The 26015-nt window shown below is 40.2% G+C and overlaps 1 protein-coding gene across 3 annotated transcripts in view; it reads left to right on the top strand.

The window, feature by feature from the left end:
* The window catches only part of slc8a2b (solute carrier family 8 member 2b), a 235872-nt gene that overhangs the window by 136313 nt on the left and 73544 nt on the right, over nt 1-26015 (top strand). For all 3 annotated transcript variants that reach the window (XM_061877530.1, XM_061877531.1, XM_061877532.1), the window contains one exon: nt 12692-12744. The gene's annotated coding sequence lies outside the window, so the exon portion shown is untranslated. The remainder of the gene's footprint in view (nt 1-12691; nt 12745-26015) is intronic.

Below are 26015 nucleotides of genomic sequence, written 5' to 3'. Positions count from 1 at the left end.
GTCAGATTAGTCATTTGAAAGCATCACTTTGTTTCACACTGAGTTTCTTCAACGCAATTGTTCTGATTTATGGCTCTGCTTGGAGTAGGTTTGGAAGTACACATTTGAGTTGAAGGTTCAGCAGCCTACTCATATTTATGATCTTATGCTTTTTATGAAAGTGCCTGAAAAGAAAGGAGTATTTCGCTTCTCCCGTCCAACAAATCCATCAATCAGTGTCAATTTAGAGCAGAAGATATTATCAAAGGTGACCTTTGATTCATTGAAACATGGCCGCCGTGAGCAACGTGATCTGAGACCGTCTCTACACAAGTCCTGGTATGTAATGTTATAAATAGCATAAACGCGCAAGTGACACAAGATTTGAAGTCGTTTTCGCTATATTTATCCCCCTCTCTGCAATTATTGAGACATATACTACGCACAAGGGTGATTTGGCTGAAGATAAGGTGCCTCGAACTTCGAGTGGCCCATTCTTCCCCGGCAACCGTGCCACAACGCAGATCAAAGGAATCTAAACGCGTCCGTGATCAATTGTACTCGAGGGAATCGGACGAAAATGCAACCTTTAATCCGAATGATCGAAAAATGTTGCAAGCTATGGTTGAAAAACTTGGAAAACTGGACATTTTGAATGAACTAAAAACTGACGTTTCAGAACTAAAAAAATCAGTCGAGTATAATCACACTGAAATGGTGGAGGTAAAAAAGGAACAGGCAACGCTAAAAGTCTAGTAACAAGCCTGAAACTCAAAACTACTAGAACAGACCTGGGCAAATTGGGACCCGGGGGCCACATGCGGCCCGTTAAGCTTTTTAATCTGGCCAGCCGGACATTCCCAAATATTTTTTGGGAGATCTTTAAGATGTAAAGTGTAGCTGCCATTACGATGTGCAGTGATGTTTTCTAATGACTGTAAGTCTTCAACTGTACAAAGTATCTCAATGGATGGAATCGGCGCTTTTGGATGATATACCAGTTACTACTATGGTAATATAATTAGTTACTATGGTCATCTAATTTGTTACGATGGTAATCTACGTCACAGCAGTTCAGACGAGCCACCAAGCAGTGTAGGTGGGAAGCGTTTCTACAGAAGCGGTAGGAGATTTTGACAACAAAGTTCTAAAGCTGAGTGATATATCAGATATATCTATTGTGATCCGGCTCCCGGATCACACGTCTAGTCCATTTGAGTCCTTTTTGTAGTATCCCTTTTAGTGTTTTGATCCTGTTTGGACTCTTCCGTTCCCCTGAGTTGAGCACTTCCTAGTTTATGTTGTTACCATGGGTACTTAATTTGCTCCTCCTGCACGGCTCCTGTCACACACCGGTTTGTAATTATGTCTCTGTATTTAAGCCCACCTGTTACCTTAGTTCAGTCTGGTTGGTTCGTTTGCTCTATGCGACAGTTACGTTTGTCTCCTCCTTGTATGTACTCTGCTAAGTTTTAGCTTAGCTTTGCGCGCTCGACTCGCGCTATGACTTGGACTTTGAACTCTACCCCTGCTAACGATTAGCATTTAGCTTTCCGTACGGTGGCACACCTTTTCTTTTCTCTTTGTCAAGTGTTTTGTTGTATTTTATAATTAAAACATGCTCCTACCTTCACTCCTTCTTGCTCCAGTCTTTTGGCATCTAAAGTACCACACATCCGCGCATCGCTATGCGTCCAAAACGTAACAATATCAGATTGTAGGTGGGTTCATTTTGTACCCTTTGCGTTCATATGTCACTGTTTGTTGCATTTTTGTTGCGTTTCACTTGATTGTAAAATATGTCGATCAAAAGGGGGTGTGACATTCATATTTTGTCAATATTCCGTGTTTTATCGTTCATAGAAAAATGTAACATTACATTAAGTTTTTTAAGGCGGTCTGTCATAACGTTTTTAGCATTCAATCAAATATTAGCGTGAGGTTTTGTATTAGTGTTCCTAAAAATAGATATACCGGCCCCCAAACACTTTTCTTTTTCTAAATGTGGCCCTCGGGCCAAAATAATTGCTAGACCGACAACGGAGAACGAGAAATTAAAGGCGGACTTGTTGGAACTCTGCTGCAGGAGCATGCTGGACAACCTGCTGATCATTGATTGATTGATTGATTGATACTTTTATTAATAGATTGCACAGTTCAGTACATATTCCGTACAATTGACAACTAAATGGTAACACCCGAATAAGTATTTCAACTTGTTAAAGTCGGGGTCCACGTAAATCAATTCATGGGGACTAGCGAAGATGTAGGAGAAACTTATAGCATCGTGGAGAACCTCGTCAGAGCCTTTCTGCTTGAGCAACTCGGCATCTCGGAGGAAGAAGTCAAGAGGATCCGAATGGAACGAGCGCACAGGATTGGCAAACCCAAGGAGGATTCTAGACCGAGACCTATGGTTGTAAAGTTTACTAACTCCAAATGCAAAGACGGAGTGCTTGCTCTCTCCAGAAGACTGAAAGGTACTACATTCTTCATGACCAGCCAATAACCAATCGATGTGGAGGATAAACAATGAAAGTTAATTCCAGTTAAGAAGTCTTTTAGCCAGAAAGGACAACAAGCTCGTCTTATTGTCAAGAGAGTATACGTTAACAGTGAGCTGTACAGAAGCATGTGAGGAATAATAACAGTGTCGCGACATCGCCATGGTGACGAATTGACAGATATGAATTGACATGAATTGATTAACGTGGACCCCGACTTAAACAAGTTGAAAAACTTACTCGGGTGTTACCATTTAGTGGTCAATTGTACGGAATGTGTACTGAACTGTGCAATCTACTAATAAAAGTTTCAATCAATCAAAAATGTTTTGAAGCTTTTTAATTTATTCTGGGACTGGGCAATGTAGTTATATGTTGGGAAATGGTCAGCGAATAATTTCTTTTAGGGTGTACATGTTTGTTTGTCTTGTGTGCTGTGGTGTGAATGGGGTGTGGCCACACACGGTAACTAGGGCCCCGCGGCCCAAGGCCCACGTGGCAGGGGATCTTGGAGCTGCAGTGGTCCCCAGATGCTTGATGAGCAGGCCCACTTTGTGGACACGCCCTGGCATCACCCAATCCCTGCCCCGCTGCCTTTTGGGTTAGTCTGGGAAGACAAAAGGCTAGGAGAGCACACCCTGAGAGAAAAGCAAGTGCTGGTAAGCACACCATAGGCGGTCGTCCGACAGAGCGGAGCTCCGGCAGACTCCTGCAGCTATGAGGAGTTGCCAGTCGTCCTGGGTTTCCCCTGCCACCGGATACTGCTCCCCACAGCGAATAAGGGACGTTGGAGTCTGCGCGTCTCCCTCGTCGAAAAAGACCTCAATGCATAGAAGCTCCACAACGGTCACAAAGGCGGAAGAAGGCTGCAGCAAAGGTGGGAGCCCAATAGTCTTGGTCTCCATGCCATTGGACCCTGGCCTTCTCTTTGCCAAGGACTGTGTGGTGGCTGTCTGTGCACCAGTCTATCTCCACTTTAAATTATTTCACGCACAGGCGTTCTCCTGAAGGCAATCCCACCAAAAGGAGGACAATCATACTTGTTTTGAGAGATCGCCGACAGAATGGTGTGTCTGTGGGTTTATTCGAGGGGATATTGGTTCCCTCGGAAATAGCAGGTGATGCTGCAGTTTTTAGTTACAAGATTTTCATTTTTATTAAACTTATGGTATTAAGAGAAGCAATAAACTATATAATTAATTTACTCAGGTCATATGGTTTATAGAAACAATAATGAAGTTGGAATAATTAGTTATAATTGCAACGGTCTTGCAGACAACAGAAAAAGAAAACTTATATTTATGTGGCGGAAGGAAAAAAAACAAGATATATATATTTTTGTCTTCAAGAAACACATTCAACAAATTTAGATGACGAAAAATGGAGAAAAGAATGGGATGGTCCGATTTTCTTTTCGCACGGTCACAAAAATACAAAAGGTGTTATGAAAAAATTTTAATTTTCATTTTAACTATGGAAAAAGACTCACAAGGATGCTGGTTAGTATTAAATATGATTATTCAGGGTCAAAAGATGTGTGTTTTGAATCTGTATGGTTCAAATGTTGATTAACCTTCCTTTTTTGAAGAAAAAAGTGACATGTTGCAAGAACAACAAGGGGAAATTATTGCTGTGGGGGACTTTGATGTTGCCTTGGATAAAGTTCTGGACCAAAAATGGAATTTTTCAATGGATTATCATCCTCAATCTCTGCAAAAGATTCAAAATGTTAAGGATGCATTTGATTTAACTGATATCTGGAGATTCAAAAATCCTAGGCTAGTACGGTATACATGGAGAAGACAAAACCAGGCAAGTCGTATTGAGTATTTTTTTGTATAATTTTCATTGCTAAACAAAGTGACTGCAATATCATTCGATGATAAATTGCGTTCTGATCATAACTGTATAGGATTGAATATTGCAATTGAAGATCATACACGTGGGCCTGGATATTGGAAGTTTAATCAAATGTTTCTACAGCAGGGGTCGGCAACCCGTGGCTCTTTGATCACTCTGATGTGGCTCAGCTGCTAAATTGCCGACCCCAACGACTATTCCGAGAGGTTTCCGGATTTTAGTGCCTCTCTCAGAAATCACCCTGTGATAACATTCTCCAATTTTCACCTGGACTACAATACTGAGGGTGTGCAGTGATGCTAATGTCTTTATCCTCTTCTACAACATGTCGTCGCGCCCGCATTTACATCACGCGATCTGCGTGTCGATTGGTCATTTTGTGTTCTGCCTCTGTTGACACACGGAAGCGACTGCAACGCATACTTAGTCAACAGCCATACAGGTTACACTAAGGGTTGTAATATAAACAACTTTAACACTGTTACTAATACGCGCCACACTGTAAACCCACACCAAACAAGAATGACAAACACATTTTGGGAGAACATCGGCACTGTAACGCAACATAATGATAAATGATAAATGGGTTGTACTTGTATAGCGCTTTTCTACCTTTAAGGTACTCAAAGCGCTTTGACACTACTTCCACATTTACCCATTCACACACACATTCACACACTGATGGAGGGAGCTGCCATGCAAGGCGCTAACCAGCACCCATCAGGAGCAAGGGTGAAGTGTCTTGCTCAGGACACAACGGGCGTGACGAGGTTGGTACTAGGTGGGGATTGAACCAGGGACCCTATACCATGCATAACAATTATAGAAAATGCGAAGACTTTTTTGACTGCCCGTTGCCGTGGGATGCCATATTCAAATTAATGTACAAAACTACTATCGATGCGCAAAATCGTCATTTTCAAATTAAAATTAATTATAACTTCCTACCCACGGGAAAAATGTTAAAACTATGGAATGTGACAGAGTCGGATGATTGCCGATTTTGTTGTAAGGAGTCTGAATCCACCGTGCATTTGTTTTGGTATTGTCATATCGTGTCTTCGTTTTGGGTGGAAGTTGAAAAAAATGTCTTTAAGGATTGGTTTGTTTATGAAGCTTGATGTGGTTTATGTTATTTTAGGAGAGTTCATTGACAGTCATGATTTAGTCAATTTAATTATTGTACTCGGTATAAGGTTTATTTTTTAGGCCAAAAACAGATATTCACTTACTATTACTCTCTTTAAAACATTTATTCAGTATTTTTTTTAACTTTAGAAAGTGATATGATTGAAACCGATAACGTTGCCAAAACAACATAAAAAAAAGATGGGAAGTCCTCAAATGCTTATTTTGAAAATGTAATTTTGTTACAGATTATATGCAATCTGTTTTTGTGTTTCCTAATTTGAGTGTACATAAATGCAGGTGTGTGTTGCTGAGCCCGACCTGGACATAGTCTGGACTGTATTTTGTATAATTGAAACTTTTATTAGTAGATTGCAAAGTACAGTACATATTCCGTACAATTGACCACTAAATGGTAACACCCGAATAAGTTTTTTGACTTGTTTAAGTCGGGATCCACGTTAATCAATTCATGTCAATTCATATCTGTCAATTTGTCACCATAGCGATGTCGCGACACTGTTATTGTTCCTCACATGTTTCTGTACAGCTCACTGCCTAAAAGACTTCTTAACTGGAATTAACTTTCATTGTTTTTCAGCTTGTTTAAGTCGGGGTCCACGTTAATCAATTCATGGTACAAATATATACTATCAGCATAATACAGTCATCACACAAGTTAATCATCAGAGTATATACATTGAATTATTTAGATTATTTACAATACAGGGGGTGGGATGTGTGTGGGGGTGGGGTGGTTAAGTTTGGTTGATATTAGCACTTCATTCATCAACAATTGCATCATCTGAGAAATGGGCATTGTAACAGTGTAGGTCTGACTTCGTAGGATATGTATAGCGAGCAGTGAACAAATACTTATTTAGAAAATGTAATTTTGTTTACAGATTATATGTTATCTGTTGTTGAAATTCCCAAATTTTGAGTGGACATAAATGAAGGTGTGTGTTGCTGAGCCTGACCTGACCTGGTTTTCAGAACCCTTGAAACCAGCTAGGGTCTCAAACTCAATTTACCTGGGGGGCACTGGATGCAGAGGGTGAGGCTGGGCCGCAAGAAAAAAAATTCTTAAAAAATATTTTGCATACTCCTCAGCATGTCTATTTGTATAGTGACGTCTCAATTTGTATTCCTTGTGCACTTATTTGTACTTTCTCTGTGCAAATAAGACACATCGAGGTGCCGCTCGACTCAACAAAGAAATATCGCATCTCCCACTTTTCCTGGAATTATCTTTGCTCATCACTAACCCTTCTCTTCACTGCAGGCTTTGAAAAAGACATGTTTGGGGTTGTGGAATATATTTGTATTTAGCCGACGCGCGGAGAATAATGTTATTTACGCAATGTGTGTCGTTCTGCTTTCCCTCCCTACAGCAACACGACAGTCGGCGGATAATAGCCGGGAAAGTACCGGGATATTTGGGCGCTAAAAAGTGACGGCTCCCGTAGTGTTATCTGGCGTCATATAGAAATATATTTAATGTTCATCGTGTGAGGCAATGCAAATTAAACAATAAAGAAAACAAATAACGGTTTGAATTAGTCCAGGTTATCGGGGACTGTTATTACTGACGGACAGGTGTCGCAGTGTGACTGTAGCCAGGCACGTAAGAAAACTTTCGTCTCCATGGCAACGTCTCTGTCGCTTTCACTCATTTGCCGCTTTTCCACTAACGCAGGGGTAGGCAACCCAGAACGTTGAAAGCCATTTTAGACCCAAATAACACAACGCTGTCAAGCCGCACTAACGTTAAACTTTCATATTAAAGTGGGGGCCGCAAAATAACTTCTCGGGCCAATTGTGTGTGTGTCTCAGGCCCCTGCTTTAAACAATCTAATTTCATTGACAACCAGGTCTGGTGAAAATAAGGTCCTTTTTAAAAAATATTTATAAAATAAGATAAAAAAATCCAAAACATTTTCTTGAATAAAAAAGAAAGTAAAACAATGTAAAAACAGTTACATAGAAACTAGTAATTAGAAAAAATGAGTAAAATGAACTGTTAAAGGTTAATACTATTAGTGGACCAGTCATGTGTGCTTACGGACTGTATCCCTTGCAGACAGTATTGATATATAATGTAGGAACCAGAATATTAATAACAGAAAGAAACAACTCTTTTGTTTGAATGAGTGTGAATGAGGAGGGAGTTTTTTTGGATAAGTCTATATTGTGTGTTTTTTATGTTGATTTAATTAAAAAAAAAAAAAAATATATATATATATATATATATATATATATATATATATATCTCGCGCCTCCACATTAATCGCCCGGCAACGCAGGATTTGACATTTACCCGTGACCTTTACGTCAGTCTGTGACAGAGGAGTGAAGAAATAGAAGATGACGTGGAGAGAAAATGTTAAGTGGCCGCAGACCAGCCCCTAGCGCATCAACGCTACATTTACGTTCGCTGGGAGCGTAGGGTGTCGTCACCTGTCAGGCGGGTTGTCTAAATGAGAGTGTCAGGACGCCACAGTTGCTCGCCTTGGGATGCTATCGATGACATTTGAACCAATACCGGTGCCAAGTCGGTACCCCAACTAGTACTTAAAAGGGAACTATAGTTTTTTTGGAATGTTGCCTATCATTCACGATCCTCACTTTTTTATCAATCAATCAATCAATCAATCAATCAATCAATCAATCAAAGTTTATTTATATAGCCCTTAATCACAAGTGTCTCAAAGGGCTGCACAAGCGACAACGATATCCTCGGCTCAGATCCCACATCAGGGCAAGAAAAAACTCAACCCAATGGGATACAATGAGAAACCTTGGAGGGGATCGCAGATGTTTATAAATCAGGCTTGGGCAATTATTTTGACTCGGGAGCCACATTTAGATAAACAAATGTGTACGGGGGCCGGTATATCTATTTTTAGGAACACTAATACAAAACATCACAATAATGTCTGATTGAATGCTAAAAACCTTATGGCAGACCGCCATAAAAAACATAATGGAATGTTACATTTTTCTATGAAGGATAAAACACTGAATATTGACAAAATATGTATGTCATGCGCCCGTTCGATCGACATATTTTAAAATCAAGAGAAACGCAACGAAAACGCAACAAACAGTGAAATATGATCACGAAGGGTACAAAATAAACCCACCTATAATCTGATATATCTAAAACATTTTGATAATCTCCTACCGCGTCTGTGGAAACGCTCCCCACCCACACTGCTTGGTGCCTCGTCTGAGCTGCTGTGACGTAGATGACCATAGTAACTAATTAGATGACCATAGTAACTAATTAGATGACCATAGTAACTAATTAGATGACCAGAGTAACTAATTAGATGGCCATAGTAACTAGTATATCATCCCAAAGAGCAGATTCCAACCATTGAAATACTTTGTATAGTTCAAGACTTACGGTCATTTGAACACATGACTGCACATCATAATGTCAGCTACACTTTCCATCTTAAAGATCTCAAAATATTATTTGGGAATGTCCGGCGGGCCAGATTGAAAAGCTCAGCAGGTCGCATGTGGCCCCCTGGCCTTAATTTGCCCAGGTCTGGTATAAATAAATATTTTTTTTTACTGGGTTAAGAATCGTTACAAATAAGAGTCGCAATACATTTGGAAATCAATTTTATTTTTTGACACTCTTTGCAGTTTTTCCTTAAAAACTGGAAAACATACACATCTATCCATCTATCTATCTATCTATCTATCTATCTATCTATCTATCTATCTATCTATCTATCTATCTATCTATCTATCTATCTATCTATCTATCTATCTATCTATCTATCTATCTATCTATCTATCTATCTATCTATCTATCTATCCATCCATCTATGTATCTATTTATCTATCTATCCATCCATCCATCCATTAGAGGTGCGAATTTTTGGCCACCTCACGATTCCATTGAGATTACCATTCAGGAGCTATGATTCGGTTAAAAATCCATTATCGATGCCGCTTTAATTTATGCATTTTGACGCGGTTTTACATTTATTCTTGTTTCACTAAATACGCGTTTATCACTTGCAACTTTTAAAAACAGTGCATTTGTAATCAGAGATTCCCATCACATTTATTAAATTCATGGAAATATGTGCAAAACTGGCACTTTAGTGCCCTATAATCTCAGTGAGGTGGCTCGCTGCAGTAAGCCAAATTTTAGAACTGTTTGCATGACTTTATTTACAATAAATACAACGATTATTGATTGTTGACGTTTACTAATCGGTTTTATTATCGTCCGAATTGCAATGCATCTAAAAATGGATTATTCCTCCCACCTCTACTTTCTGTTTATCTATCATTTTATATGTATAAAAAATGCCTTTTTATTTTTAAGGAATTTTGCTGACAAGGAATTTCAATGGACTAGTAATTTAAAAACTTCAATATTATAAATAAAAGTATAACCATAAGTATAAAATTCAACAGCAAAAAATAAAATCCACATCAAGTTGTCATCATTATTTCAGCGATACAAAAAGATGGAGTACCTTGACTGGTACATCATGGAGACGTGCTTGGTTGTGACCAGCGCTACGGCACAAGGTGTGCGCGCTGTTGGATCTTAGCACCATTGTTGGCATTTTCATGTTGACAATGACCGAGTGGGCTTCTGTCAGGACGTCACATTGCTGACCATGTTACTGTCACTTTCATGCACTTGTTGCAGGTGGCTGAGTCTGCATTCATTTTGCACCCAAACGAGGTGTTTTTGTTGGTGTGGTTACATTTCATGTTTTGGGCACTGTTTACAACTACTCATGTGTACTCAAGCGCATCTCTCTCAAGTTAAAAATACATTTTTACATTAGTGCTTATAAGCTCCATCCACCTCTAATAGAGGGCACCACCTTGACAGAGCAATTTCCCCGCCTGCATCCGCAGTGAGTTCCTTATAAAAGCCAAAACTGCTTGACAAACACGCTTCACATGTGCCAACACTTTAACCAGAAGAGTCTTCATTCCTCTTCTGCTTGTTCTCGTGTGGATATTGCAACACTCTTACACTCTCCATATGTTGTTGTGGTTTCTTTCCGGATGATTGCACAACTAATTCATGGACGTCTTTGCCACAACCCACACCCCCATCCCCTTGTCCCCCAGCCTCACCCACGCAGTCTTCACGTGTATATTTTATTGTAGGGTATTTGGAGACACATAAACAAGATGAATAACACCATAATTTCTTTCACCCTGTCATTTTATATGATTTAGGATGATTCCCCAAAAGCAGCAACACTTAAAATAGACTACCGTATTTCCTTGAATTGCCGCCAGGGCGCTAATTAATTTAAAACCTCATCTCACTCCGGCACTTACCAAAGGTATGCAGTAAAAATGTTATGTGTGATGTAAGCTTGGACCTTAAATCCTACTGAATAACTCTTAATCTTCTATCCTTTATGCGATTTCAAATAACCGGTATTGAAATCAGCCTCCTCCATTTTGAAAATGATGACAGGGGAAGTGTTACTCGTGACGTCACGAGTTTGACCAGGCGGTAATACTAAGCATGCGCTAATACTAAGCATGCGCTAATTATTCTGGGAAGCGAGTTTGACCCGGCAGTAATTCAAAGCAGGTGCATACTATATGCCCTGCGGCAATTCAAGGAAATACGGTACTTTTTAAAATGTTACCAGACACATATTTGCACAAAGTATCGATACTCGATCGGTATCGCAGATACCAGCCTGGATTTTACTTGGTATCAGACAGGAAGGAAAATCTGTGGTATTGCACATCACTAGTAACGGACTGAAAGTAGTGTATTCACAAAAATACTCAAGTAAAAATAGAACATGTGTTGCATTAAAACTACTCTGACAATTACAATTAATCTAAAGATTTACTTAGGTAAACTGAGTAAATTTAGCACGTTGCTACTCACCTCTGAGTGCTTTACATAGCTGCCTTTTACTCGGCTGTTTCCAACAATAAGAAAGCGTTTTTTTCGCGTCTTTCTCTCCATTTCCGTGTTTAAATTTAATGTCAAAGTGGGCCAACTTCTGAGTTTATGGTCACAATTTGCTACTATCCAGGTGAAATTATCTAGAATGAGCTTTCACGAACTCAGAGGCGATGCAGCAGCTTAGCATGTCAATATGGCGTCACTAAAAAATTGTTTGTCTGTGTTAGCGCTTACTACAACAATATCGCAGATACTTGGTTAATTTTTTAGGTCACGGGATGTAAATGGTGTATTTTTGGATGTTTTTTTTAGAGGGCTTTAGGGGCAAAATGGTGTGCTCCCATGAGCGGCATTGTTAGCCAACTCGTACTTGCTTTATTTTACAAATTTAGAATGAAAAAAAAAGAGGAAAAAAAAACGACACCACATGGACAAAGATAAGACCTTCTGGAGGAATGTATTATTATATTATATTATTATACTCTGGGCCTATTTTGCTGCCAATGGAACTGGTGCTTTACAGATAGTAAATGGGAAAAGGAAAAAGGAGGACAACCTAAAATCATCAGCCCGGAGGTTGGGTCCTGGGTGACCTTGGGTGTTCCAACAGGACAATGACCACAAACACACGTCAAAAGTGGTAAAGGAATGGCTAAATCAGGCTAGAATTAAGGGTTTAGAATGGCCTTCCCAAAGTCCTGATTTAAATGTGTGGACAATGCTGAAGAAACAGGTCAACAAACCAACAAATTTAGCTGAACTTCACCAATTTTGTCAAGAGGAGTGGTCAAACATTCAACCAGAAGCTTGCCACAAGCTTGTGGATGGCTACCAAAAGCGCCTTATTGCAGTAAAACTTGCCAAGAGACATTTAAACAAATATTAACATTGCTGTATGTATACTTTTGACCCAGCAGATTTGGTCACATTTTCAGTAGACTCGCAATAAATTCATAAACGAATCAAACTTCATGAATGTTTTTTGTGACCAACAAGTATGTGCTCCAATCACTCTATCACAAAAAAATAAAAATAAATGTAGAAAGTATCAGAAACTCAAGACAGCCATGACATTATGTTCTTTATAAGTGTATGTAAACTTTTGATCGCGACTGTATATATTATAAAAAAAAATCTAAATATGTCCTGAGAGTTGTTCCTTTGAAAAAAGTCTGATTTTTGCTGAGAACGTCGGTTAAACTGTAATTGTGCAACATCAGCGAGAAAAGACGAAAGGAAAGACGCACACAAGAGTGAAAACTAAAGGTCTTGATGTTCTTTCCCTCTGCAGAATACAACTTCTATGTGGAACCAGAGTTGAAGAGGGAGCCTCAGAGACGATTGGTGAGTTTGGACCGCCTTTTATTGTGGCGGGACTTTCCCCTAGAGATAAGATGTGAGAAGCTTGGAGTTGAGAGAAGCCGGATGAGGTCGCTCCGGCGTGTGGTTTGAATGCTCCTTACTGAGTACGTGTGACTGGTTGGAGGCCTCGGGGAACACCCAGGACATAATGGAACTGGAACAAACGGATGGATGGACTACCTTTTCTTAGGAGCAGTATCACAAGTCAGATAATGTGTGAGGTGTCCACCAATCAACACACTGCTTCGTCTAGCGCATCCCCTTAAAGGGGAACATTATCACCAGACCTGTAAGCATCAATATATACCTTGATGTTGCAGAAAAAAGACCATGTGTTTCTTTAACCAATTTCTGAACTCTAAAAGGGTGAATTTGGCGGTTTAAACGCCTTTCAATTGTTCGCCTGTCGGAGCAATGACCTTTCACCCATGACGTCACATCGTGAAGCGACCCGCCATTTTCTCAAACACATTACACACACCAAGTCAAATCAGCTCTGTTAGTTTCCGTTTTTTCGACTGTTTTCCCATACCTTGGAGACATCACGCCTCGTCGGTGTGTTGTCAGAGGGTGTAACAACACGAACAGAGACGGATTCAAGTTGCACCAGTGGTCAAAAGATGCGAAAGTCCCTCGTTTGTTCCGCACACTGTACCGACGACAGCATTCTACGACAGAGATGGCAAGAATGTGTGGATATCCTGCGACACTCAAAGCAGATGCATTTCCAACGATAAAGTCAACGAAATCACAAATGTGAGTTTTGTTGATGTTATTGACTTATGTGGAGTGTGCTAATCAAACATATTTGGTCACGGCATGACTGCAAGCTAATTGATGCTAACATGCTATTTAGGCTTGCTGTACGTTCATATTGCATCATTATGCCTCATTTGTAGCTATATTTGCATCTAGCCTTTCCCTCCACCCACATTTAATGCCAAACAAACACATACTAATCGTTGGTTAGAAGGCAATCGCCAAATTCGTTCGCGCTTCCTCCCGTGCCGCTGTCTGCCGTGATATGGCTCAAAAGCTTCTGTTTCTTCTTTAATTTCGTTTTCGGTTCCTGCCTCCACACTCCAACCATCCGTTTCAATACATGCATAATCTGTTGAATCGCTTACGGCGCTGAAATCCGAGTCTGAATCCGAGCTACTATCGCTATACCTTTCTGTACTATCCGCCATGTTTGTTATGGTGGCTTCACGCAGTGACATCACAGGATAATGGACGGGTGGATATAACGATGGTTAAATCAGGCACTTTGAAGCCGTTTTTCGAGATATTGCGTGATGGGTAAAATTTTGAGAAAAACTTCCAAAAATAAAATAAACCACTGGGAACTGATTTTTTTATTGGTTTTAACCCTTCAGAAATTTTGATAATGTTCCCCTTGAAGCAAACCCTACCCCAGCGATGAAGGTTGCCAAAAAAAAGCGGTGTCAAACTGCACGAGGTGCTCGCTTTTCTGATTGCCAATCCAGAGCCAGACAAATGGAGCTTTCACCCCAATGCTAGTCACACAATGACGGGCCGCGCGCGCAGATCCGTCGCACATCGCCGAGCCATCCTGCATTGACGTGATTGAAAGAATGACACACGCGGTGGGGGAGAGCCCATGTGTTCAAAAGCGGCAGTGTGCAGGAGGCCAGTGGCTTGAAGGGACAGACCAATGCATTGTGGGTAAAAGTAACAATAATGGCTCATTATGCCCTGGAGCAGGCCAGCCAAAGTGTGATAAATGACCATTGTGGGGGGCCATTAGTGAACTAGGGTTGTTGGTGTGTGTGTGTGTGTGTGTGTGTGTGTGTGTGTGTGTGTGTGTGCGTGTGTGTGTGTGTGTGTGTGTGTGTGTGTGTGTGTGCAAATAGACGCTGTTTTTTTTTTAATGTGAAGTGAATTATATTTATATAGCGCTTTTCTCTAGTGACTCAAAGCGCTTTACATAGTGAAACCCAATATCTAAGTTACATTTAAACCAGTGTGGGTGGCACTGGGAGCAGGTGGGTAAAGTGTCTTGCCCAAGGTCACAACGGCAGTGACTAGGATGGCGGAAGCGGGAATCGAACCTGCAACCCTCAAGTTGCTGGCACGGCCGCTCTACCAACCGAGCTATGTATTTAAAAGGCACCGATCACTTGTCTTGGTCAAATCTACAAATGCTCTTCCCGCAAACATGTCACATGCAACAAAAATCCTTTGTGATTAATTATAATCTTCCTATTTGAGATGCAATGGAAAAGATGAACTGAATAGCTCAAATGATTCTGCTTTGAGACACATTAATAATAACTCTAAGAACAGCGATATGGTCAAACGTGATTAGTTATCATACACGTGAGTTTCACAATTCAAAATGCAGTAAGGAAGCAAGAAAGGAGCACAATCAAATGGATCTGATGGAAAATAACAATTAACTGCACTGTTTTTGGAGTTTTTGTCCGTTGTTCACAACCCTTTTTGGAAGACATAAACACATGTTTTTATTTTTTTAATGGATTTTGATTTGTCAAATATCGCAAGGACGAGGTGGCTAACAAAGCAGCTACCGTATTTTCTGGACTATAAAGCGCCCTTAAAATTATTGTTTTTTTTTCTGAAAACTTGACAATGCAACTTATAACCCGGTGTGCTTAATGTACGGAATAATTCTAGTTTTGCTTACCGACCTCGAAGCAATTTTTTTTGGCACATGGTGTAATGATAAGTGTGACCAGTAGATGGCAGTCAAACATAAGACATATGCGCTCAAAAAGGTTTAGTACGGCTTTTGTAAGCTATGAAGCCGCACCACTTGATGTGCTTCAACACGCATGTATTATTATGGTGTGTGTATAAGGTAAGACATATTATCTGGCATTTTGTTATGCAAGATCATGCAAAAGCAACTTTTCTTATTTTCCGGTACCTGCTGATCTGTATTTGGGATCTGCATAAATCCTGAAAAATTGCACGCATCTGCCTTTGTAGTCTGTGGACATTTTCGGTGTTGTTGTTTCCGGGTGAGAATATGTTGCTCTGTTATTGATTTAAGTAATGTCTGAATGTCATTAAGAGAGTTAGCTCCATCTTTTGACACTTCTTCCGCTCCCGTCCTTGCACGCTACACCGCTACAACAACGATGACGGGGAATAGACGCTGCCGAAGGTGAGACACGTAAATAAGACCGCCCACAAAACGGCGCATCCGGAAGCGACTGTTAGAAAGTGGCTTGAAGATGATCTGTAAAACATAATCAATGTAACATTTTGAGCAAAGAACCACCATTACATGTTTTGTAGATCACAAGGAAGTGTTTTCAATGTTAAAAAAAATATGACTCCTTCAATACGCCCTAAAATTCGGTGCGCCTAATGTATGAAAAAAATATAAAAAATAGACCATTCATCGGACGTGCGCCTTATGATCCGGTGCGTCGTATTGTCAAGAAAATACGGTAATAGTAGTACATTATTCCGCCCTTAAAGCCTACGGAAAAAAACACCCCAAAAAAGCCCTAAAAGCTGTCTAAAAACCTCCATCAAGGTAAGACTTGGTGGTGGGCCACCAGGCCAAGTGTCCCCGAATCCATCTGGGACGAGATAGAGGGCAGCGATCAGTCGAACGAGCTGGCGAGGTGGGCGTACATCTATTGGCCACATCTTTGGCCAACAAGAAGGCGGACGAGAGTGGTCCCAGAACCTCAGCAGCCCATGAGTCCTACACCCAAGTCCTGGTCGTCGCTGCTGCTGGCGTGAAGGACATCCATGGATTGGCCACACTCTTGGCCAACGAGGGAGCTGTGTGCGGGCGCCTGAGGGCCGCTTCTGCGGCAGGCAAGCTGGAGGTTGACGAAGATGGCGGCGCCGTGGGACAACCGGCTGGCGCCCTGAAAGAAACAAACCAGGGTGCTGAAACAGAACTAAATCAACAACTAAGAAAATACTAAACTAAAGTAAACATGATCTACGCAAAGGATCTTGACACACAATTCCAAATAAAAGTGCAGTTTCCCTTTAAAGATAACAAATTACAGCAAATAAGTGGCCTAGTGGTTAGAGTGTCCGCCCTGAGATCGGTAGGTCGTGAGTTCAAATCCCGGCCGAATCATACCAAAGACTATAAAAATGGGACCCATTTCCTCCCTGCGTGGCACTCAGCATTAAGGGTTGGAATTGGGGGTTAAATCACCATAATTGATTCCCGGGCGCGGCACCGCTGCTGCCCACTGCTCCCCTCACCTCACCAGGAGGTGATAAAGGGTGATGGGTCAAATGCAGAGAAACATCTCGCCACATCTAGTATGTGTGTGACAATCATTGGTACTTTAACTTTAAAAATATTCAATATCTTAAAGTGCAGTGTGCTAAATTAAATATGAACCGGGAAGTAATTTAAGCGCTTTGTATATTGATTAGACTATAATAAACATTTGGCACAGTGCGCTGCTCCGCTTGCTGCAGAAACTATTTACTTAATGAGAGCACCGCAGACATTGGGCCTGTGAAACGGCCTAAAAGGGCACTCTTCTTTCCAAAGTGTCCCTCGCCGTCTCCATGACAACTCAGCTGTGTCACGATGGAAGGTATAGGTGTGTGTGCGTGTGTGCACCAAATAATTGATGCAGCAGCGTGTTATTGTCAAAGTGCTGTTTGTTCGCCGAGTTCCCCCGCGAGATCCAGACCGAAAGGGTAGAGAGAGACGAAAAAGGCAATAGGGAATAAACACGCTTGCACAGCACAAGCGCACACGCATTGTCATGTGACCATCATTTTAGACCACAATACAACGTGCACCGCCAACCTGAATTGTGCTAAATATGTTATTAATAATATTGATATTATTCCAACTCCACAAGATCAATCAATGTTTATGTATGTAGCCCTAAATCACAACTGTCTCAAAGGGCTGCACAAGCCACAACAACATCCTCGTTTCAGAGCCCACATAAGGGCAAGGAAAAACTCACAACCCAGTGGAATGTCAATATGAATGACTATGAGAAACCTTGGAGAGGACCGCAGATGTGAGCAAGACACTTCACCCTTGCTCCTGAGGGGTCGTGGTTAGCGCCTTGCATGGCAGCTACCGCCATCAGTGTGTGGATGTGTGTGTGAATGGGTGAATGTGGAAATAGTGTCAAAGCGCTTTGAGTACCTTGAAGGTAGAAAAGCGCTGTACAAGTATAACCCTTTTACTGTTGCGATCCGCTGCTCAGATTGTTCCAGATTGTCGTTTTGTTCCATTTTTCATGTCACATTTCGGTAGTTTGACATCCTTATTTCCTGTTTAGTCTGTCACCGTGGTTACATATTATTTCCACCTGCTACTCTTGGTTCCGGCACACCTGTTTTACTAATCACCATCCTTATATAAGCCAGCCCTTTCTGTTCAGTCATGGTCGGACTCTACTGTGAAACTTGTGTGGCATAGCGATGCCGGATAATTTGCTCTCATGCAACAGTTGATGTCTTGCGTCTCATTCTATTACTCGTTAGCTCTCGCGCTGCATTTTATTTAATTCCTAGCTTTCATGCTAATCATTTGGTTTTCCCTTTTTGTGCCTTCGTGCCAAGTTTAGTTTTTCTATTCATATTCCTAGCTTTCATGCTAGCGCCATTTGTTTGCCTTTCTGTTAGCACCAGTGTTTTTGTTCTTAGCCTGTTTTGAGTTAAATTAATACTTATTTCTTAATCAAGCTGTGTTCCTGCCCGACGTTTCCCTGGAGGAAAAAATCCGGCATCGCCATGCCACACAAGTTTCACATTTACCATTTACCATAAAAGTAACAATAGCAGATAACTAAAGTAAATGCATAAAAGTGAAAATAGCAGATAACTAAAGTAAGCGTGTAAAAGTTAAAAGTATTGATTGATTGATTGATTTAAACTTTTATTAGTAGATTGCACAGTTCAGTACATATTCCGTACAATTGACCACTAAATGGTAACACCCGAGTAAGTTTTTCAACTTGTTTAAATCGGGGTCCACAATAATCAATTTATGGTAAAGTGTGTAAGTGTGTAGAAGTGAAAATAGCAGATAACTAAAGTAAGTGTGTAAAAGTGAAAATAGCAGATTACTAAAGTAATTATGTAAAAGTTAAATTAGCAGATAACTAAAGGAAGTGTATAAAAGTTACAATAGTAGATAACTAAAGTAAGGGTGTAAAAGTTAAATAGGCATATAACTAAAGGAAGTTTATAAAAGTTACAAAAGCCGATAACTAAAGTAAGTCTGTAAAAGTTAAATTATCAGATAACTAAAGTAAGTGTGTAAAAGTGAAAATAGCAGATAACTAAAGTACAGTAAGTGTTGAGTTATGAACAAGAACTTGACCCCAGGATGCAGGGACGGGCGGCAAGGTTGAATCACAAAAATAGATTGTCTTTAATAAGTACAAAAAGGGATTAACTAAAGGCGATGGAGCAGAAGTGCACACCACGGAGATACAAAACAGAAGGAGGACTCTCGGTGGTCAGCAAATGGTTCCAACAAAAAACTTCTCTCAATTACTGAGGAACTAGGTAAGGAATGATGATAAAAACAGAGAGCACGTACCGAGTTTGAGGATGCGAGTCAGGCATGAGCACATGGAGAGCACAGGTGTCAATAACCGGCAAGGAGCAGCTGACTGTGATGACCTTATATAGTGCCGGGTAGCGATTAGTTGCAGGTGTGCCTCGCTGGAACGAATGGATAGAGGAGAAACTAACACAAAAGGCAACAAGGAGAAGACAGGAAAATAAAAATAACACAACAGTAAGTGTGTAAAAGTTATAATACAAGTTTTCTGCTGTCTATGATTTCAATAACCAAAATATTTATGTGGGCGTGTTTGTTTCGTTACTGAGCACACGTCGTCATTCAATGAGGATATTACACATCCAGTTTGCACCTTTCGGAATGTGAAGTAAGGTATGTGGATTTAACTATAAGTCGAGTGTCATTTATTCCAATTTACTGAGCTATGAGTTTGAGTGTGATGTTTTTATTTAATGACAAATTACAAATCCAGTTTCCGTATGAGTTGGGAAATTGTGTTGGATTTAAATATAAACAGAATACAATGATTTGCAAATCCTTTTCAACCCATATTTAATTGAATGCACTACAAAGACCAGATATTTGATGTTCGAACTCATAAACTTTATTTATTTTTTTGCAAATAATAATTAACTTAGAATTTACTGGCTGTAACACGTGCCAAAGTAGTTGGGAAATGGCATGTTCACCACTGTGTTACATCACCTTTCCTTTTAACAACACTCTGTTAACGTTTGGGAACTGAGGAGACACATTTTTTTAAGCTTCTCAGGTGGAATTCTTTACCATTCTTGCTAGATGTACAGCTTAAGTTGTTCAACAGTCCGGGGGCTCCGTTGTGGTATTTTAGGCTTCATAATGCGCCACACATTTTCAATGGGAGACAGGTCTGGACTACAGGCAGGCCAGTCTAGTACCCGCACTATTTTAATATGAAGCCATGCTGTTGTAACACGTGGCTTGGCATTGTCCTGCTGAAATAAGCAGGAGCATCCATGGTAACGTTGCTTGGATGGCAACATATGTTGCTCCAAAACCTGTATATACCTTTCAGCATTAACGGCACCTTCACAGATGTGTAAGTTACCCATGCCTTGGGCACTAATGCACCCCCATACCATCACAGATGCTGGCTTTTCAACTTTTCGCCTATTACAATCCGGATGATTCTTTTCCTCTTTGGTCCGGAGGACACAACGTCCACAGTTTCCAAAAACAATTTGAAATGTGGAATCGTCATACAACAGAACACTTTTCTGGGTGTTGTTGATAAACGGTTTTCGCCTCGCATAGGAGAGTTTCAACTTGCACTTACAGATGTAGCGACCAACTGTAGTTACTGGCAGTGGGTTTCTGAAGTGTTCCTGAGCGCATGTGGGAATATCCTTTACACACTGATGTCGCTTGTTGATGTAGTACAGTCTGAGGGATCGAAGGTCACGGGCTTAGCTACTTACGTGCAGTGAGTTCTCCAGATTCTCTGAACCCTTTGATGATATTAGGGACCGTAAATGGTGAAATCCCTAAATTCCTTGCAATAGCTGGCTGAGAAAGGTTTTTCTTAAACTGTTCAACAATTTGCTCACGCATTTGTTGACAAAGTGGTGACCCTCACCCCATCCTTGTTTGTGGATGACTGAGCATTTCATGGAATCTACTTTTATACCCAATCATGGCACCCACCTGTTCCCAATTTTCCTGTTCACCTGGGCGATGTTCCAAGTAAGGGTTTGATACCATTCCTCAACTTTATCGGTATTTATTGCCATCTTTGCCAACTTCATTGTCATGTGTTGCAGGCATCAAATTCTAAAGTTAATGATTATTTGCACACAAAAAAAAAATTAACAGTTTGAACATCAAATATGTTGTATTTGTAGTATATTCAACTGAATATGGGTTGAAAATGATTTGCAAATCATTGTATTCCATTCATATTTACATCTACAGTAACACAATTTCCCAACTCATATGGAAACCGGGTTTGTACACAACATAGCATACAGACAATAACCTCACTGAGAGGAGATCTCCTTCACAATAAAAGCACAATTGTTGCCAGTTATATTGGTGAAACGAATACCTCACCTCTCTTTTAGTCACAGTAGTTTTCTTAGTGATGAAAGTTAGAGACCTGCTCTATCATAAAGCTGCACACTGAATGTATTATGTTTTAGGTTAAGCAGGACATACCGCTGTTAAATAAATATGTTTATTTTGTATTAGGTTAAGCAGGAAATATTTTCATTTAAGACAAAAAACAACAATGTGCACTTAGTTTTCACCACTGCCACCAAGTTTTGAGCAAGTCTGTTACGTGTGTTCAGGGGAAGAAGCAAGGATGTCGTTTAGCTCTATATTTATTTATGTATATATACACAATAAATATAAATAAGGATTGAAATTTGTAAACTCATACAAAATGTGTTTGGTGTGTGACCATGTGTACAGATTAGCTGTAGTGTGTTACCGGTAGTGTTGAGCGAGGTGCGGAATTCCCAGAGGGGGTAAGGCATGCTCGGCGGTTTGTGGGCAGGCGTGAGGTCAAGGGCAGGGGCGAGGCGTCAAAGTCTGTGTTCAGGCTGGAGGTCGGGAGGTCGAGATCCAAGACGCAGTCAGAGAACCAGAGGCAACACGGGGGCACGAGACACACACCTTGTGACGCGGGAACAAAGGTATGCTGCTGGAAGGCGACAAGGGGGACACACGAGACAAATGAACACAGAAGGGGAAAAACACAGAGAGAAAGTATGCATAGAGTTTGATGAGTCGGCTTACTGTACTGGTACAGATCGCTACGTTCTGGCCGGAACGCAGGTTTACACTGGCTTAAGAAGGCACGGAAGCTCATCAGGGGCAGGTGTGTAGATTGCGGATTGATCCGATTGAATGCAGCCGCCTGCTGCAGCCACAGTGAGGTGCGCATGGTGCGCTCTTGGAGGTGCGCCCAGCGCAGCGCACTGATAAATGCACAGTTCAGTAAAACATTGAACAAAGGTTCCCGTATGACATGCTGACTACAGAATTGCATTTGTATCCAAATATTACAGTATTTTTAAAGAAAATGTTATTCATGCAAGCAAAGAGTAACCTGTGATTAATCATGATTCATCACAGAATTAGATTGTGATTAATCTGATTCAAAAAATGTATAACTTAACAGCCCCTAATATATATATATATATATATATATATATATATATATATATATATATAATTCTTTGATATTATATATATATATATACATATGTATATATATATATATATATATATATATATATATATATATATATATATATGTATATATATAATATGCAACTTGTCCAGAGTGTACGCCGCCTTCCGATTGTAGCTGAGATAGGCACCAGCGCCCCCCACGACCCCAAAGGGAATAAGCGGTAGAAATGGATGGATGGATACTGTATATATGCATAGACAAATTCAAATATTATTCCCTGTGACATGTGGCCCTCAGAGGGCAGCCATAATTGCGAGGTGGCCCTCAATTAAGGAGCGTTTGACACACCTGCTCTAAAGGCTCCATCGGAGATCAATAGCATTTGCAACTTTTTAGATAATGATCTCATCAGCGATTCTTTCACTTCGAAGTCTGACACAGTGGGGGGGATCGTCGTGGTAACCACGGCGACCATCTTCCAGTGTGCGTCAGCAGACTTAACGCATCTCAAAATGGTGTACAGATCAGAAACCTGTTGACTGACTATCAAGGAGACACATCAGACAAACCAGCACAGCAGATTGTTGTTGTTTTTCTCCCACTCGTGCACGTGGTCCGAACCTGAACATGCCCGCCAGCTGGGCTTCATCAGTGGCGTCCTCTTGAGACACACCTTGTGTTCATATCTGAGACACACAAGTCGTTGCTCTCGTCACTAGAACGCTGCCAGCTGGCGTCGGAGCCTAATGAATGCTACTGATCACATGGAACACATGGAGAGCGAGCACACACACACACACACACACACACACACACACACACACACGCACATACATACACACAGCCCTTAATTAAATGTATCCAAGGGCCAGAATTTTTAAAAGCAGGCGGTGTGAGGGCCTGATTATTAGGGGCGGAGTCCAGAAGTTGGTTTTCTTGATTCTTAGTTGTTATAAACTCTAACCAGAGAGATGAACCCCTTAGAGTAGGGGTGTCCACAGCACGACCCGGGAGCCATTTGTGGCCCCCAGCTCGAGTTTTGTTGGCCCATAACATGTTGTCGGAAAAAAAAAAAGAAAAAGAAAATGATAATAATACAAGAAAAAAAGCATAAAAAGACAATGTAACTGGAAAAAAGCAAATTTGTTCCAAAATTTTAAAAAACTTAAGTATTTTTATACATTATACATTATACATTGTGTATATATATATATATATATATATATATATATATATATATATATATATATATATATATATATATATATATATATATATATATATATATATATATATATAATGTATTTTTTGTTAAAATATATACAGTATATACATATACGGTATATATACATATATATACTATCTATATATGTGTGTGTATATATATATATATACACACAATCTCCTGATGATTGAGGGAACCCCTCATGAAACAGATCTGTAGAGATGAAGTTGTCTTGTGATTTTTTCCCACACCTACATATATATATATATATATATATATATATATATATATATATATATATATATATATATATATATACATACAAACAAAGACAATATATTTGATGTTAAAACTGATAAACATTTTTTTTTGCAAATAATCATTAACTTTAGAATTTGATGTCAGCAACACATGACAAAGAAGTTGGGAAAGGTGGCAACAAGTACTGATAAAGTTGAGGAATGCTCATCAAACACTTATATGGAACATCCCACTGGTGTGCAGGCTAATTGGGAACAGGTGGGTGCCATAATTGGGTATAAAAGCAGCTTCCATGAAATGTTCAGTAATTCACAAGAAAAGATGGGGTGAGGGTCACCAATTTGTAAGCAAATTGTCGAACAGTTTTAGAACAACATTTTTTAACGAGCTATTGCAAGGAATTTAGGGATTTTACCATTTACGGTCCGTAAAATCATCAAAAGGTTCAGAGAATTTAGAGAAATCACTGCACGTAAGCGATTATATTACAGGCCTTTGATCCCTCAGGCGGTACTGCTTCAAAAACAGACATCAGTGTGTAAAGGATTTCACCACATGGGCTCAGGAACACTTCATAAAACCACTGTCAGTAACTACAGTTGGTCGCTACATCTGTAAGTGCAAGTTAAAACTCTACTATGCAAAGCGAAAGCCTTTTATCAACAACACCCAGAAACACCGCCGGCTTCATGGGCCCGAGGTCATCTAAGATGGACTGATGCAAAGTGGAAAAGTGTTCTGTGGTCTGATGAGTCCACATTTCAAATTTTATTTGGAAACTGTGGACGTGGTGTCCTCCGGAACAAAGAGGAAAATAACCATCCGGATTGTTATAGGCGCAAAGTTCAAAAGCCAGCATCTGTGATGGTATGGGGGTGTATTACTTCCCAAGGCATGGGTATCTTACACATCTGTGGAGGCACCATTAATGCTGAATCGTCCATACAGGTTTTGGAGCAACATACGTTGTCATCCAAGCAACGTTACCATGGACGCCTCTGCTTATTTCAGCAAAACAATGCCAAGCCACGTGTTACAACAGCGTGGCTTCGTAGTAAAACAGTGCGAGTACTTTCCTGGCCTGCCTGCAGTCCAGACCTGTCTTCCATCGAAACTGTGTGGCGCATTATGAAGCGTAAAATACGACAACAAGACCCCGGACTGTTGAACAACTTAAGCTGTACATCAAGCAAGAATGGGAAATATTTCCACTTTCAAAGCTTCAACAATTAGTTTCCTCAGTTCCCAAACCTTTATTGAGAGTTGTTAAAAGAAAAGGTGACGCAACACAGTGGTGAACATGCCCTTTCCCAATTACTTTGGCACGTGTTGCAGCCATGAAACTCTAAGTTAATTATTATTTGCAAAAAAAAATAACGTTTATGAGTTTGAACATCAAATACGTTGTCTTTGTAGTGCATTCAATTGAATATGGGTTGAAAAGTATTTGCAAATCAGTGTATTCTGTTTATATTTACATCTAACACAATTTCCCAACTCATATGGAAACGGGGTTTGTATATATCCATCCATTTTCTGCCGCTTATTCCCGTTCGGGGTCGCGGGGGGCGCTGGCGCCTATCTCAGCTACAATCGGGCGGAAGGCGGTGTACACCCTGGACAAGTCGCCACCTCATCGCAGGGCCAACACAGATAGACAGACAACATATATATATATATATATATATATATATATATATATATATATTAAAAAAATACGTAAAAGAAACCTGCGAAACAGGCTTGTAGGGATGAAACAGCCTCTGTGTTTTTTCTTGACCTAGTGTATATTCCACTCTACTCCGGTATTGGGCACTATATATATATATCTTATATCATATTATATTATAGTTACTTAACATGCAGTCTTGACTTCTCTGTTTTACTGGTAAAAACTAAATAAATCAGCACAAATTGTTGCATTCATTTTTGTTTTGTAGGTTCAAGTCTTTTATATTGTGTGCTCCTGATCAAATGGCTCAAGTCGATCAAAAAAATGTTATATTATAAATTTGGATTTCTTTTTTTTTTTTTTTATCCCAGTCAAATTGATTTTTCCT

Source organism: Nerophis ophidion, linkage group LG18 (assembly GCF_033978795.1).
Source record: "Nerophis ophidion isolate RoL-2023_Sa linkage group LG18, RoL_Noph_v1.0, whole genome shotgun sequence".
NCBI lineage: Eukaryota > Metazoa > Chordata > Actinopteri > Syngnathiformes > Syngnathidae > Nerophis > Nerophis ophidion.
Note: the sequence above shows the minus strand (reverse complement) of the source record. Positions and strands in the feature narration are given on the sequence as shown.